The 11,470-nt window shown below is 43.8% G+C and overlaps 1 pseudogene; it reads left to right on the forward strand.

Annotated features, from left to right (window-relative positions):
- The window catches only part of LOC124017636, a 52,405-nt pseudogene extending 42,768 nt beyond the window's left edge, over window positions 1-9,637 (forward strand).
- Window positions 9,638-11,470: the final 1,833 nt, after the last annotated feature.

The following is an 11,470-nucleotide window of genomic DNA, read 5'->3' on the forward strand; positions in this document are numbered from 1 at the left end:
CACTCAGCAAGGTCTGGCTTTAAATACTACTACTACTACTACTACTACTGCTACTACTACTACTACTACATTCACAACCCACTCAGCAAGTTCTGGCTTTAATTACTATTACTACTACTACTACTACTACTGCTGCTGCTACTAATACTACTACTACTACTACTACTACTACTACTACTACTACATTCACAACCCACTCAGCAAGGTCTGGCTTTAATTACTACTACTACTACTACTACTACATTCACAACCCACTCAGCAAGGTCTGGCTTTAATTACTACTACTACTACTACTACTACTACTACTACTACTACATTCACAACCCACTCAGCAAGTTCTGGCCTTAATTACTATTACTACTACTACTACTACTACTACTACTACTACATTCACAACCCACTCGGCAAGGTCTGGCTTTAAATACTACTACTACTGCTGCTGCTACTACTATTACTACTACTACTACATTCACAACCCACTCAGCAAGGTCTGGCTTTAATTACTACTACTACTACTACTACTACTACTACATTCACAACCCACTCAACAAGGTCTGGCTTTAATTACTATTATTACTACTACTACTACTACTACTACTACTACTACTACTACTACTACATTCACAACCCACTCAGCAAGGTCTGGCTTTAAATACTACTACTACTGCTGCTGCTACTACTACTACTACTACTACTACTACTACTACTACTACTACTACTACTACTACTACTACTACATTCACAACCCACTCAACAAGGTCTGGCTTTAAATACTACTACTACTACTACATTCACAACCCACTCAGCAAGGTCTGGCTTTAAATACTACTACTACTGCTGCTGCTGCTGCTACTACTACTACTACTACATTCACAACCCACTCAGCAAGGTCTGGCTTTAAATACTACTACTACTGCTGCTGCTGCTACTACTACTACTACTACTACTACTACTACTACTACATTCACAACCCACTCAGCAAGGTCTGGCTTTAATTACGATGACTACTACTACTACTACTACTACTACTACTACTACTACTACTACATTCACAACCCACTCAGCAAGGACTGGCTTTGACTACTACTACTACTACTACTACTACTACTACTACTACATTCACAACCCACTCAGCAAGGTCTGGCTTTAAATACTACTACTACTGCTGCTGCTGCTACTACTACTACTACTACTACTACTACTACTACTACATTCACAACCCACTCAGCAAGGTCTGGCTTTAATTACTATGACTACTACTACTACTACTACTACTACTACTACTACTACTACTACATTCACAACCCACTCAGCAAGGACTGGCTTTGACTACTACTACTACTACTACTACTACTACTACTACTACATTCACAACCCACTCAGCAAGGTCTGGCTTTGATTACTATTATTACTACTACTACTACTACTACTACTACTACTACATTCACAACCCACTCAGCAAGGTCTGGCTTTAATTACTATGACTACTACTACTACTACTACTACTACTACTACTACATTCACAACTCACTCAGCAAGGACTGGCTTTGACTACTACTACTACTACTACTACTACTACATTCACAACCCACTCAGCAAGGTCTGGCTTTAATTACTATGACTACTACTACTACTACTACTACTACTACTACTACTACTACTACTACTACTACTACATTCACAACCCACTCAGCAAGGTCTGGCTTTAATTACTATGACTACTACTACTACTACTACTACTACTACTACTACTACTACTACTACATTCACAACCCACTCAGCAAGGTCTGGCTTTATTTACTATTACTACTACTACTACTACTACTACTACTACATTCACAACCCACTCAACAAGGTCTGGCTTTAATTACTACTACTACTACTACTGATACTACTACTACAGGGATACACAACCCACTCAACAAGGTACAGTACATGACCAAAAGTATATGGACACTAGACTTGTTAGAAGGATGGCATCCTATGACGATGCCACGTTGAGTCACTGGGCTCTTCAGTAATGCCATTCTACTGCCGATGTTTGTCTATGGAGATTGCATGCGTGTGTGTGCTCAATTTTCTGTTTTCAAAGATGTTCAGGACAGTCCTGTGAAGATCTGGATAAAGGCCTCTTGTTTTTAATTTATTTGTGTTTATTTGTTTTCCCTTAAAGCCCCAGTGCCGTCAAATGTTTTGTGTGATTTTGTACAACAGCTGATGGAACTAACCTGTTGCTGAGTGTTGATCGGAGCTGTTTGTTCATGTTTTAGGTCTACATCATACTGCACCTGTTCTATATGTTGTAGATCTACATTACAACCCAGCGCCTGCCTTACTGCACCTGTTCTATATGTTGTAGATCTACATCACAACTTAGCACCTCCCTCCCTTCACCTGTTCTATATGTTGTAGATCTACATCACAACTTAGCACCTCCCTCCCTTCACCTGTTCTATATGTTGTAGATCTATATTACAACCTAGCACCTCCCTCCCTTCACCTGTTCTATATGGTGTAGATCTACATTACAACCCAGCACCTTCCTCCCTTCACCTGTTCTATATGGTGTAGATCTACATTACAACCCAGCGCCTGCCTTACTGCACCTGTTCTATATGTTGTAGATCTACATCACAACTTAGCACCTCCCTCCCTTCACCTGTTCTATATGTTGTAGATCTACATCACAACTTAGCACCTCCCTTACTTCACCTGTTCTATATGTTGTAGATCTACATTACAACCCAGCACCTCCCTTACTTCACCTGTTCTATATGTTGTAGATCTACATTACAACCCAGCACCTCCCTTACTGCACCTGTTCTGTATGTTGTAGATCAACAATACAACCAAGCGCCTGCCTTACCTCACCTGTTCTATATGTTGTAAATCTACATTACAAGCAAGCGCCTCCCTTACTGCACCTGTTCTATATGTTGTAGATCTACATTACAACCCAGCACCTCCCTTACTGCACCTGTTCTGTATGTTGTAGATCTACATCACAACCAAGCGCCTGCCTTACTTTCCTATCGTCAACTTCCTCTTCATCATCGCTCAGCTGCCTAAACTGCAGTACAGCAAAAACCAAGGTGAGTTATGGTCAACTTTATTGATACTCACAGGGGAAATCAAGGTCAGTTTGAATCAACTTTATTGATACTCACAGGGAAATCAAGGTCCGTTTGAATCAACTTTATTGATACTCACAGGGGAAATCAAGGTCAGTTTGAATCAACTTTATTGATACTCACAGAGGAAAACAAGGTCCGTTTGAATCAACTTTATTGATACTCACAGAGGAAAACAAGGTCCGTTTGAATCAACTTTATTGATATTCACAGGAGAAATTCAATTTTTCACCATCATAATGACATATACACTGAGTATACAAAACATTAAGAACACCTGCTCTTTCCATGACACAGACTGACCAGGTGAATCCAGGTGAAAGATATGATCCCTTATTTATGTCACTTGTTAAATCCATTTCAATCAGTGTAGATGAAGGGGAGGAGATTTTAAGCCTTGAAACAATTGAAACATGGATTGTGAATGTTTGCCATTCAGAGGGTGAATGGGCAAGACAGAAGATTTAGGTGACTGGAGTTGGATTGGCTGGCAGGTGACTGGGGTTGGGTTGGCTGGCAGGTGACTGGGGTTGGGTTGGGTTGGTTGGCAGGTGACTGGGTTGGGTTGGGTTGGGTTGGTTGGCAGGTGACTAGAGTTGGGTTGGCTGGCAGGTGACTGGGGTTGGGTTGGCTGGCAGGTGACTGGGGTTGGGTTGGGTTGGCTGGCAGGTGACTGGGGTTGGGTTGGGTTGGTTGGCAGGTGACTGGGTTGGGTTGGGTTGGCTGGCAGGTGACTGGGTTGGGTTGGTTGGCAGGTGACTGGGTTGGGTTGGCTGGCAGGTGACTGGGGTTGGGTTGGCTGGCAGGTGACTGGGGTTGGGTTGGGTTGGCTGGCAGGTGACTGGGGTTGGGTTGGGTTGGCTGGCAGGTGACTGGGGTTGGGTTGGGTTGGTTGGCAGGTGACTGGGTTGGGTTGGTTGGCAGGTGACTGGGGTTGGGTTGGCTGGCAGGTGACTGGGGTTGGGTTGGCTGGCAGGTGACTGGGGTTGGGTTGGGTTGGCTGGCAGGTGACTGGGGTTGGGTTGGGTTGGTTGGCAGGTGACTGGGTTGGGTTGGTTGGCAGGTGACTGGGTTGGGTTGGCTGGCAGGTGACTGGGGTTGGGTTGGCTGGCAGGTGACTGGGGTTGGGTTGGGTTGGCTGGCAGGTGACTGGGGTTGGGTTGGGTTGGCTGGCAGGTGACTGGGGTTGGGTTGGCTGGCAGGTGACTGGGGTTGGGTTGGGTTGGCTGGCAGGTGACTGGGGTTGGGTTGGGTTGGCTGTCGGGTGACTGGGGTTGGGTTGGCTGGCGGGTGACTGGGGTTGGGTTGGCTGGCGGGTGACCGGGGTTGGGTTGGCTGGCGGGTGACCGGGGTTGGGCTGGCTGGCGGGTGACCGGGGTTGGGCTGGCTGGCGGGTGACCGGGGTTGGGCTGGCTGGCGGGTGACCGGGGTTGGGCTGGCTGGCGGGTGACCGAGGTTGGGCTGGCTGGCGGGTGACCGGGGTTGGGCTGGCTGGCGGGTGACTGGGGTTGGGCTGGCTGGCAGGTGACTGGGGTTGGGTTGGGTTGGCTGGCAGGTGACTGGGGTTGGGTTGGGTTGGCTGTCAGGTGACCGGAGTTGGGTTGGCTGTCAGGTGACCGAGGTTGGGTTGGCTTGGCAGGTGACCGAGGTTGGGTTGGCTGTCAGGTGACTTGGGTTGGGTTGGCTGTCAGATGACTGGGGTTGGGTTGGCTGTCAGGTGACTGGGGTCGGGTTGGACCAGTTCTTGAGGTGGCAGGTGGGAGGCGGATCGGAGGTTGGTGTGGGCGGGGTTGCAGTATGAAAAGCTGCAGGAGCGGGATGAAGAAATCAGTCCTCTAGTTCCAGGCACACCGGTTTGTCAAGAACTGCAACGCTGCTGGGTTTTTCACGCTCAACAGTTTCCCGTGTGTATCAAGAATGGTCCACCATCCAAAGGACATCCAGCCAACCTGACACAACTGTAGGAAGCGTTGGAGTCAACATGGGTCAGCATCCCTGTGGAACGCTTTCAACACCTTGTAGAGTCAACATGGGCCAGCATCCCTGCGGAACACTTTCAACACCTTGTAGAGTCAACATGGGTCAGCATCCCTGTGGAACGCTTTCAACACCTTGTAGAGTCAACATGGACCAGCATCCCTGTGGATCACTTAAGACACCTTGTAGAGTCAACATGGGCCAGCATCCCTGTGGAACGCTTTCAACACCTTGTAGAGTCAACATGGACCAGCATCCCTGTGGATCACTTAAGACACCTTGTAGAGTCAACATGGGCCAGCATCCCTGTGGAACGCTTTCAACACCTTGTAGAGTCAACATGGACCAAAATCCCTGTGGATCACTTAAGACACCTTGTAGAGTCAACATGGGCCAGCATCCCTGTGGAACGCTTTAGACACCTTGTAGAGTCAACATGGACCAGCATCCCTGTGGAACGCTTTCAACACCTTGTAGAGTCAACATGGGCCAGCATCCCTGTGGAACGCTTTCAACACCTTGTAGAGTCAACATGGACCAAAATCCCTGTGGATCACTTAAGACACCTTGTAGAGTCAACATGGGCCAGCATCCCTGTGGAACGCTTTAGACACCTTGTAGAGTCAACATGGACCAGCATCCCTGTGGAACGCTTTCAACACCTTGTAGAGTCAACATGGACCAGCATCCCTGTGGATCACTTAAGACACCTTGTAGAGTCAACATGGACCAGCATCCCTGTGAAACGCTTTCAACACCTTGTAGAGTCCATGACCCGACGAATGAGGCTGTTCTGAAGACAAAAGGGGATACAACTCAATAGTAGGAAGGTGTTCTTAATGTTTTGTAAACTTAGTGTAGGCTGCGTTTACACAGGCAGCCCAATTCTAATCTTTTGCCCAAAGAAATGATCTGATTGGTCAAAATGACTCATATTGAGTGTGTCCCACCATGTGATTGGCTGATCCTGACCCATATTGAGTGTGTCCCACCATGTGATTGGCTGATCCTGACCCATATTGAGTGTGTCCATGTGATTGGCTGGTCCTGACCCATATTGAGTGTGTCCCACCATGTGATTGGCTGGTCCTGACCCATATTGAGTGTATCCCACCATGTGATTGGCTGGTCCTGACCCATATTGAGTGTGTCCCACCATGTGATTGGCTGGTCCTGACCCATGTTGAGTGTATCCCTCCATGTGATTGGCTGGTCCTGACCCATGTTGAGTGTATCCCACCATGTGATTGGCTGGTCCTGACCCATATTGAGTGTATCCCACCATGTGATTGGCTGGTCCTGACCCATATTGAGTGTGTCCCACCATGTGATTGGCTGGTCCTGACCCATGTTGAGTGTATCCCTCCATGTGATTGGCTGGTCCTGACCCATGTTGAGTGTATCCCACCATGTGATTGGCTGGTCCTGACCCATGTTGAGTGTATCCCACCACGTGATTGGCTGTATTCTCCTATTTGTCCAGGGATGACGTGCAGGAAAGCCACCGACCCCGTAGACTGGTCTCCTCTGGTTCTTGGCCTGCTCACTCTGCTGAAGCAGTTCCACTCCAGATACACAGAGCAGTTCCTGGCTCTCATTGGGCAATTCATACGCTCCATCATGGAACAGTGCACCAGGTACGTTTGATTGATTGATTTGTTGATTGATTGATTTGTTGATTGATTGATTTGTTGAGTGATTGATTTGTTGAGTGATTGATTTGTTGAGTGATTGATTTGTTGAGTGATTGATTTGTTGAGTGATTGATTTGTTGAGTGATTGATTTGTTGAGTGATTGATTTGTTGAGTGATTGATTTGTTGAGTGATTGATTTGTTGAGTGATTGATTTGTTGAGTGATTGATTTGTTGAGTGATTGATTTGTTGAGTGATTGATTTGTTTGAGTGATTGATTTGTTTGAGTGATTGATTTGTTTGAGTGATTGATTTGTTGAGTGATTGATTTGTTGAGTGATTGATTTGTTGAGTGATTGATTTGTTGAGTGATTGATTTGTTGAGTGATTGATTTGTTGAGTGATTGATTTGTTGAGTGATTGATTTGTTGAGTGATTGATTTGTTGAGTGATTGATTTGTTGAGTGATTGATTTGTTGAGTGATTGATTTGTTGATTGATTGATTTGTTGAGTGATTGATTTGTTGAGTGATTGATTTGTTGAGTGATTGATTTGTTTGATTTGTTGAGTGATTGATTTGTTTGAGTGATTGATTTGTTTGAGTGATTGATTTGTTTGAGTGAGTGATTTGTTGAGTGAGTGATTTGTTGAGTGAGTGATTTGTTGAGTGATTGATTTGTTGAGTGAGTGATTTGTTGAGTGAGTGATTTGTTGAGTGAGTGATTTGTTGAGTGAGTGATTTGTTGAGTGAGTGATTTGTTGAGTGAGTGATTTGTTGAGTGATTGATTTGTTGAGTGATTGATTTGTTGAGTGAGTGATTTGTTGAGTGAGTGATTTGTTGAGTGATTGATTTGTTGAGTGAGTGATTTGTTTGAGTGAGTGATTTGTTTGAGTGAGTGATTTGTTTGAGTGAGTGATTTGTTGAGTGAGTGATTTGTTGAGTGAGTGATTTGTTGAGTGAGTGATTTGTTGAGTGAGTGATTTGTTGAGTGAGTGATTTGTTTGAGTGAGTGATTTGTTTGAGTGAGTGATTTGTTTGAGTGATTGATTTGTTGAGTGATTGATTTGTTGAGTGATTGATTTGTTGAGTGATTGATTTGTTGAGTGATTGATTTGTTGAGTGATTGATTTGTTGAGTGATTGATTTGTTGAGTGATTGATTTGTTGAGTGATTGATTTGTTGAGTGATTGATTTGTTGAGTGATTGATTTGTTGAGTGATTGATTTGTTGAGTGATTGATTTGTTGAGTGATTGATTTGTTGAGTGATTGATTTGTTGAGTGATTGATTTGTTGATTTGTTGAGTGATTGATTTGTTTGATTGTTTGATTTGTTTGATTGTTTGATTGATTTGCCAGTTTAAAAACATCCCATATTCACATTAATTTTAAGAGTGTAAACAGTGATATCACAGTAAAGTCAGGTGTATTTATATATAATACATGTATTGCTAGTGAACGATGCCCAAGGCTGCTATTTCAAACAGCTCTTTCTTGCAACAAAAAAACAAACGTTATCTCCATAGATCTAATCTGTATAAATACAATTTAAATTAAAAAATGAAGTACATTTTGTGGATCACTGTGTTATTATATGTGGATTATATTATGCTTCAAATTGAATGAAATGTAGATTTTGGGTAAATAATTATTTTACAGTCAGAAGATCCCGGACATGCCGTCCGATGTGGTGGGAGCTCTGATGTTTCTGGAGGATTACGTACGCTACACCAAACTGCCTCGCAAGGTAGGATTAGGGTTAGGATTAGATTAGTATCAGGATTAGATTAGGATTGGGTTAGGTTTGGGTTAGGTTTGGGTTAGGTTTGGGTTAGGTTTGGGTTAGGTTTGGGTTAGGTTTGGGTTAGGTTTGGGTTAGGATTGGATTGGATTAGATTAGGTTTAGGTTAGGTTTAGATTAGGATTGGATTGGATTAGGATTGGATTGGATTAGATTAGGATTAGCAACAACACCCATGGGGGGGGGGGGGATACTATAGCTATTCGTCTGGAATATTACATTATACATGCACATAATAATCTGTTGTTTTTCTGTCTTTAAAGGTGGCCGAGGCCCACGTGCCAAGTTTCATCTTTGATGAGTTCAGGACAGTCCTGTGAAGATCTGGATAAAGGCCTCGAGTTCAGGACAGTCCTGTGAAGATCTGGATAAAGGCCTCGAGTTCAGGACAGTCCTGTGAAGATCTAGATAATGGCCTCGTTCAGGACAGTCCTGTGAAGATCTGGATAAAGGCCTCGAGTTCAGGACAGTCCTGTGAAGATCTGGATAAAGGCCTCGTTCAGGACAGTCCTGTGAAGATCTGGATAAAGGCCTCGAGTTCAGGACAGTCCTGTGAAGATCTGGATAAAGGCCTCGAGTTCAGGACAGTCCTGTGAAGATCTGGATAAAGGCCTCGAGTTCAGGACAGTCCTGTGAAGATCTGGATAAAGGCCTCGAGTTCAGGACAGTCCTGTGAAGATCTGGATAAAGGCCTCGAGTTCAGGACAGTCCTGTGAAGATCTGGATAAAGGCCTCGAGTTCAGGACAGTCCTGTGAAGATCTGGATAAAGGCCTCGAGTTCAGGACAGTCCTGTGAAGATCTGGATAAAGGCCTCGAGTTCAGGACAGTCCTGTGAAGATCTGGATAAAGGCCTCGAGTTCAGGACAGTCCTGTGAAGATCTGGATAAAGGCCTCTTGGTTTAACTTTCTGTTGATTCATTCATTTAGACTTTAATTAATCTCTTGGTTACGTAATGACCTTTAATGTGCTAATGCTTCAGTAACACTGTAAATAGTTGAATGGTTTTTAATAACATCATCTGTTACCAGCTTTGGTATAATGTCACTGTGGTAATATGTCATTAATTAAATACAAAAGAGGCTTTGAATAAATATAATGGTATATCATTTATTTATTTTATTTTATTTCATATAACAGAACGTTATTTTAAAAACCAAGCAATTTACAGTAGTTTGTGTCTTTTATTTTGAAGAAATGTCTGGCTGGACTTCCTCCTTCTTCAATGAGACTGGATTCACTGGTCCAGATCTACATGAGCAGATGTTGCATCGACCATCAACCAATGGTTGCGTGCCACGTCATAAACTGTGCAAGCCTGGCCATCATAAACCACATTGATATAGCATATAATGTGGATCCTAATGGTTTCCTCATCATACTAGAGCTGGTGTGACATTCTGTATAATCTCTAAATAAATCCTTCAATAGCATCAACCTATTTCATGTTACAAAAAAACAGGCAAAATGTTGACACAACTAGAAGACATCACCAGCATGTCAAGTGGAAGCTTAGCTCCCAGTCTCTCCCGTTTTTAATTCAACACAGGTTGATTAGACCGTGGTGTTCTCAGTCCTTTCTCTCGTCTCCTGACCGAGATGCTGAACACAGGTCGCTTAGACCGTGGTGTTCTCAGTCCTCTCTCTCGTCTCCTGACCGAGATGCTGAACACAGGTCGCTTAGACCGTGGTGTTCTCAGTCCTCTCTCTCGTCTCCTGACCGAGATGCTGAACACAGGTCGCTTAGACCGTGGTGTTCTCAGTCCTCTCTCTCGTCTCCTGACCGAGATGCTGAACACAGGTCGCTTAGACCGTGGTGTTCTCAGTCCTTTCTCTCGTCTCCTGACCGAGATGCTGAACACAGGTCGCTTAGACCGTGGTGTTCTCAGTCCTCTCTCTCGTCTCCTGACCGAGATGCTGAACACAGGTCGCTTAGACCGTGGTGTTCTCAGTCCTCTCTCTCGTCTCCTGACCGAGATGCTGAACACAGGTCGCTTAGACCGTGGTGTTCTCAGTCCTCTCTCTCGTCTCCTGACCGAGATGCTGAACACAGGTCGCTTAGACCGTGGTGTTCTCAGTCCTCTCTCTCGTCTCCTGACCGAGATGCTGAACACAGGTCGCTTAGACCGTGGTGTTCTCAGTCCTCTCTCTCGTCTCCTGACCGAGATGCTGAACACGGGAATAAAACCACGAGGGGGAATGATTGGTATCTACTCCGATACCCGATGTTAATCTGTTCAACATGACAACATGGTAACTAATACATGTGGTGTAGTTACTTGAGTTTTAGACAGCAATCTAAGTCCCCTGACTTGGTGTCCAGTGTCTGTGTGGGTATAGGGGTTAACTGACTTGGTATCAAGTGTCTGTGTGGGTACAGGGGTTACCTGACTTGGTGTCAGGTGTCTGTGTGGGTACAGAGGTTTCCTCTATATGCTGTATAGTGACATTAAGTATAGATATACCATTTCTAGAAGTTATATTCCTCATCTTAATGATACATTATGTATAGATATACCATTTCTAGAAGTTATATTCCTCATCTTAATGATACATTATGTATAGATATACCATTTCTAGAAGTTATATTCCTCATCTTAATGATACATTATGTATAGATATACCATTGCTAGAAGTCATATTCCTCATCTTAATGATACATTATGTATAGATATACCATTTCTAGAAGTTATATTCCTCATCTTAATGATACATTATGTATAGATCTACCATTTCTAGAAGTTATATTCCTCATCTTAATGATACATTATGTATAGATATACCATTTCTAGAAGTTATATTCCTCATCTTAATGATACATTATGTATAGATATACCATTTCTAGAAGTTATATTCCTCATCTAATCTTGACATATTATGAGTTGAGATTTGGAAGGATGGCCTCGAGATTAGACCACATAGGTTAA

The sequence above is a fragment of the Oncorhynchus gorbuscha genome, unplaced genomic scaffold, assembly GCF_021184085.1.
Source record: "Oncorhynchus gorbuscha isolate QuinsamMale2020 ecotype Even-year unplaced genomic scaffold, OgorEven_v1.0 Un_scaffold_295, whole genome shotgun sequence".
NCBI lineage: Eukaryota > Metazoa > Chordata > Actinopteri > Salmoniformes > Salmonidae > Oncorhynchus > Oncorhynchus gorbuscha.